At 36.0% G+C, this 6,420-nt stretch overlaps 1 non-coding gene across 1 annotated transcript; it reads left to right on the forward strand.

Moving 5' to 3' along the window:
- The first annotated feature begins 5,724 nt into the window (after positions 1-5,724).
- LOC147786214 (signal recognition particle RNA) lies at positions 5,725-6,019 on the forward strand. Its single transcript, XR_015414809.1, has one exon.
- Positions 6,020-6,420: the final 401 nt, after the last annotated feature.

The raw sequence follows: 6,420 nt of genomic DNA on the forward strand, positions 1-6,420 counted from the left end.
AAAGACCCAAGAAACTAAGAGAATGCTGTAAGGACAAGAACCAAGTAAAAGACCAACACAAGCGCTATATCAATTAAGACAAGAAGAATACGAGGTACAACTCAAGAATTGAGGATCAAGGTTCTCAAACTAAGAAACTCAAGAAACTCCTAAAACTCCCCTGGTACAATATGTTCATGACCATTACTACACCGCTTGGAACATAATCTTTGTTTGTAGGTCTTCAGACTACATCACTTGGAACATAAGAAGTCTTGGATTCAGGTTTCAGATTACGCCGCTTGGAATATATGAAACATTGGGCGTGTTAAGGATTGTTGGGAGGGAGTCCCACATTGGCTAATTAAGGGAATGATCATGAGTTAAGAAATACATCTCCATTGTTATGTTGGGGAAACCAAAAGCAAAACTATAAAAGCTTTTGCTCAAAGTGGACAATATCATACCACTGTGGAGGGTCGTGATTTCTAACATGGTATCAGAGTCATGCCCTTAATTTAGCAATGTCAATAGAATTCTTAAGTGTCGAACAAAGAAATTGTGAGCCTCGAAAGTGTAGTCAAAAGTGACTCAATTTTCGAACAAAGGGTGTACTTAGTTTGAGGGCTCTAGAGAATGAGTTGAGCCTCGATTAAGGGGAGGTTATTCAAGGATTCCATAGGCATCAACAAAGGAGATTCTATGGTGTACTTTGATCGATGGGAGAATTATTGAAGATTTTTGGGAGGAAGTCTCACATTGGCTAATCTAGAGGATGATCATGGATTTATAAATAAGAAATACATCTCCATTGGTATAAGTCCTCTTGGAGAAACCAAAAGCAAGTCCATGAGATTTTATGCCAAAAGTTAACAATTCCATACCATTATGGAGGATCGTGATTTCTAACAGGGTGTAGGTATTCAGACTATGTCACTTGGAACGTGAGAAGCCTTGGGCATAGGTTTTCAAACTGCATCGCTTTAAAAGTAAGAAGCCTTGGAGACAGATTTCACCACTTGTAAGAAGCATTGGGCATAGCTTTCAGACTGTATAGGAGACAATACATGAAACCTTGGATGTATGTTGAACCTACATCACTTAGAATGCAAGAAATTTTGGACATAAGTACAGATTGTGTTACTTTGAATAAATGAACCCTTGGACATAGGTTGTTAGGTTCATGGTTACTTTGAATAAATGAACCCTTGGACATAGGTTGTTAGGTTCATGGCTTGTACTATAAATCTTAAGGGAGTTTTAGGGAATAGAAAAAGAATTAAAGAACCAAGAGCCTTTAGATCAGAAACAAGTTTAAGACCTCCGAATATAAGACCAAAGTCCTTTGGCTAGATCATGACAACAACTTAGAACTCAAGTATAGAACCTAGGGGCCTAAGTTCTTACGACAAGAATAAGAACAAGTCTTAAAATAGTGTGGTACCCTAGCATACTAAGGACATGATTAAAAGTTGATAAGTAAATAACTTATCGAGTCTTTATACTCACTCCATGTTTTTAATATTTTTTCGATACAAGAAGCTAGTCAAGGATGGGGGCGGACTCTGGAAGAGATGACATAGACAAGCCTCACAGTAACCTCTAACCTTCTTTTTGTTTTTGCTGTTTTCTCTGTTCCATATTTTGTATTTAAAACTACTTATGTGAGCTCTATTTTGATATAGTGTAAATATATATGTATATTATGTTTTAAATACTTCTTGTTTTGTATTGTGAAATTTTTTACCGTTATTCTATATCCACTGAGTCAACTCCAGTCACAATCCGTGCTTCAAGCATTCTAAATAATCAGGTCGTGACTCGATTCACTTTACTACTTTCATCGAAGTTGAAGAGTATTAATAATCATGCAAAAAACTTAATTTCATTCTATTTTGTTAACTATGGAAAGAAATAAACGTCTTCAAAGTTTGACTAAAATTTGAAAACTAACAATTTTTGAGGTTCTAACTCTTTGGTTTTGGCGAGGTTCAAACTCGTGACCTTCGTCTCATAAGAGCAACGCTCTAACCAACTGAACTTCGACACCTAACCTTGTATGTTTTTCTTAAATCAATATTTGAACGAAAATAATATAATAATTGAACTTTAAATTTTAATCAAGAATGAGTTTGGGAGGTATGTGTAGGCCCATTTTTAAAAATGTAAAAAAAAAATTATTTTGTAGGGAGTCAACAAAGAAGAATTAGAACATGATAGAAGGAAAAAGAACAAGAAAATGAAGAGAAATTTTTTATATAAATGGTTCCTAATCTGCCATGGTTGATTATATTATATATTTCTAGCCTCCAATGTTAGAATTTTTTTCTTTTTTTTTTAAGAATTTTAAAGTTTTAGAAATTAATTGGTAGAATATTATATTATATTGTTGCCTAAAAGTATTATTTGCTCATTTTTTTTAATAAAAATTATTCAATTAAAAATGGAAGAATTTTAACTAGATATAATAAAAAAAATTATGTGTTGGGTAGATTATTAAGTCTTAAAGTTTGAGTTATAATTTTCCTATTTTATTCATATCTTTCATATCCTTATCTTTCATATCCTTAGGCTAGCAAATCTTGCCATAATCTCATGAACTAACCTTAGGGTAATGCATACCGGTAATACTCCATATTCATGACATGCTTAGAATCAATAACCCTAAAGTAAATATATCTTATTCGTGTAACAAATCATTCTCATGAGCTGAATCAATAATGACATTATATTTGTCACCACTCTTGAGTTCATAGAATCTCTTAAATTTTTTTAAGTTAATCATTGAGGTCATCTTTCATATTTTACTACTAGAGTCTTGGGTCATGCAACGACCCTAGATTTCTACTAACTTATAGTCGCAACCGTAATCATAGTCTAGCTCTTATGTGAAACTGAACATTTAAAACTTCGTTTTAAAACACTATCATGGACTTATATGTTCGAAAAGTATCTTTAAAACAATATAAAAAAATAATAATAAATGAAGTAAAACATTAAAAGCAAAAACACCATGTACTAACCTAAAACTAAGAAAATAATACCACTATCTCATGCACATGTCATGGTATCTACTTGCGATGTCATCGTCAGTCGTGCAGGGTGCCTTGCCTTTACTTTAAATAGAAGTAACACACGGCTTGAGTATTTTAAGAAATACTCAATAAGTGACCCCACTATTGAGGTTCGAGAATACAAACACATGCAACTCATGATCTAGAGACCTATTGTTAACACCACATAGGGCTGGCCTCCAATCTAGACAAGTTGGATTTGTAGTACTTCCCTACACACGAACCACACATGCGAGTGTGGATCCCGATTTGCACCTCCCCTGGACCTATCATAGTCAAGCTAGTTGTCTGTAGTGACGTCCGTAGGTCAGCATACCCCTAAGTGTCACGCGGGTTATGATGATCATCATTAGAGAAGTAACCCAATATATATGTACACACAGAATGCTTGAGATTTCTATAATTTTAATCTTTAAATCATTCTTATGACACAATCCTATACATCATTCACACATTACCCTAGATAACATGCATGCATTGACCTTCTTAAGCTCTACAGAACATAGTAACAAACATGAGTTATTCGTAGTGTATTCTTTAGATTATTTTAGAAGAATCTTAGATCTTGAGTAAGAGTTACTTGAGGTACTTCTTTCAACGTTTCTTAGGCCCTTACTTGGTCTAGGTTCCAAACTTACTCTATTCAACATGAAGTCTTGAATATATTTGTGAAGGGAATGAACTCTTCATCCACGTAGCAAGTACGTTAAGTTTTTGAAGGGTATTTTTACTACACGAAAGAAATTTGAGGAATTCAATATCTAGCAATGAATGAATAATGTAGTGCAATCCTTAAGAATAAAATCCCATTGAACGAGAAGGACCCATGATTGATCACTATTCTAGTAACGATAGAAGGAAAAAAGTTAGGCAGTGCCTTATGTAATTTAAGGACAATCATTCACTTCAAAAAAAAAAAAAAAAAAAAAACTAAACATGATTCGAGTACTAAAAGCACGTGAGAGATAGTTAAATATCTCTTAACATAGTCATGCTCAGCCAAGGACGACAATTATCGTATCTCGAATACATTTTCGATGAACAAATCCATTCCCAATTAATTTCTACACAACTAAGGATCATTTTTGAAGAATGCCTCAAAGATAGACAACCTTAAGAACAAGCGTAACCGAAGAAATTCGATATCGGTAAGTTTTGGGGACGATATTCGAATTCTTATTGACGGCACTTAAAATAAAAAATTGATGTTTCCAAGAGCTTGAGGGGATTAAATGGAACATGTTTGATGGCCTAGTTTGAGCTGACCAACGGAAAAATCGTGTTCTAGGTTAAATTGTAGACCGAGGGAAGGAACTCAAAATTCGCCTCAACCACGCCCAAACAACCTCTAAGAATTATGTCTTTAGTTTAAGAAAGGTGTAAAGAGGATCTTTGGTGAGGAGGTGTGGCCTGACAGTGTCTGCATCGTCGTAACTAATAACAACACCTCCTAGGTTTACTCCGACAACAAAATGAGTTTCCCCCGACTTTGAACGTCTTTAACTTACGTTGTAGTTCACGAGCAGGTGAGATATCTATCCCAGACTCTTCCTTGACAGTTCATCTTTATGTTTTATGAAGGAATCGAGGGGAGAAATGCTCTGGAATGAGCTGGTGAACTCCGTTTTCAAACGGAGGAGCAACGCCATGAGTCGTGTCCTTCCCTTGCGGGAGGAAGAGACGATGACGTGGCCAGTTGAACTGAACCGACCACATCAACCCTAAAACCGAACCTCTTTAGTTTTTCATAAAATTGAACGACTTTTCGAGTGGTTCTCATGAAATTCTCAATGGTCACAAAGGAGTGTAACCTTCCGGTCTTGTCGGTGGAAGGATACCGGGTTAATTCTCCTAGACCCAATATAGACCTCTCTGGATAGTCCTCAGACTGACATCCAATTTTTTTACATATATTTTTGGTGGCTTGGACTAAGGACATCGAGCTTGCCAACTACTTTTTTCCAATTTCATAAATGTAACTTTAAAACTTTCCAATTTTTTTTGGCTCAATTTTTATAGGAATATTTGAATGTCTATAATTGTCAACGGATTTGTTTTAAATCAATGTATTAATCTATTTTTCTTGTAAATATGAATATGTTGTAATTGCATAAAAATATTAAAATTTGAGACCTTAAGAGTGTTCGGAGAGGTGAGAATGATAGGTTTCTCACCTACAACAATCCCACATTGATTGATTTAAAATTGGATGTAGTCTTCATAAAGTAGTCATTGTCTTAAGGAAATCATCGAGCTTGGTAATGTGAGCTTGTAACCCATACGGGGGCAACAAAGTGGTTGGAGGTTGGCTTAGCCCAAATTGGTTAAGGTTGTTGTTGGAGTTGTTCTTCGGCCACTCCATTCCAAGTAGGGAGTTGGGTTATGGACTTTGAGCAAAGGCCTAGGTGTCCATGGCCCTTAGAGTTGAAGGAACTACGTGAGGTTGGTTTCACAGAGTAGTGTAACCTTTTTGGCATCCACTTTTTTTTTTTTTTTTTTTTTTTACATATATTTTTGGTAGCTTGGACAATGGACATCCATTTGTTTTGAATAAATGCATTTATCTATTTTACCTCTAAATATGATACATTTCTGTGCTACAACAATCCCACATTGATAGATTTAAAATTGGATGTAGTCTTCATAAAGTAGTCATTGTCTTAAGGAAATCGCTGAGCTTGGTAATGTGAGCTTGTAACCCATATAGGGGCAACAAAGTGGTTGGAAGTTGGCTTTAGCCCATTGGTTTGGGTTGCTGGGGTTGTTCTTTGGCCTGTCCATTCCAAGTTAGGGAGTTGGGCTGTGGGCTTTGGGCGAAGGGCTAGTGTCCATGGCCCTTAAAGTTTTGAAGGAAACTGCGTGAGGCTAGTTTCACAGAGCAGCGTAACCTTTCGCTCTTGTCGGTGGAAGGATAGCAGGTCGATTCTCCTAGGCCCAATATAAACCTCAACCTCTTATATTTTTTGTTGCAATCCTCATCCTGACGTCCACTTTTTTTTTTAACATATATTTTTGGTGGCTTGGACTATGGACATCGAGCAAGCCATTTGTTCTGAATAAATGCATTTATCTATTTTACATGTAAATATGATAGATTTCTCCGCTACAACAATCCCACATTAAAAGATTTAAAATTTGATGTAGTTTTTATAAAGTAGTCATTGTCTTAATTAAATCGCGGAGCTTGGTAATATGAGCTTATAACCTATATGGGGGCAACAATGTAGTTGGAGAATGGCTCAGCCCATTGGTTAGGGTTGTTGGAGTAGTTTTCGTCCTGTCCATTCCAAGTAGGAAGTTGGGCTATGGACTTTGGGCGAAGGCCTAGTGTCCATGGCCCTTAGAGTTGAAGGAAACCGCGTGAGGC

This window comes from Cucurbita pepo, unplaced genomic scaffold (assembly GCF_057944985.1).
Source record: "Cucurbita pepo subsp. pepo isolate OVF unplaced genomic scaffold, ASM5794498v1 scafford_5, whole genome shotgun sequence".
NCBI lineage: Eukaryota > Viridiplantae > Streptophyta > Magnoliopsida > Cucurbitales > Cucurbitaceae > Cucurbita > Cucurbita pepo.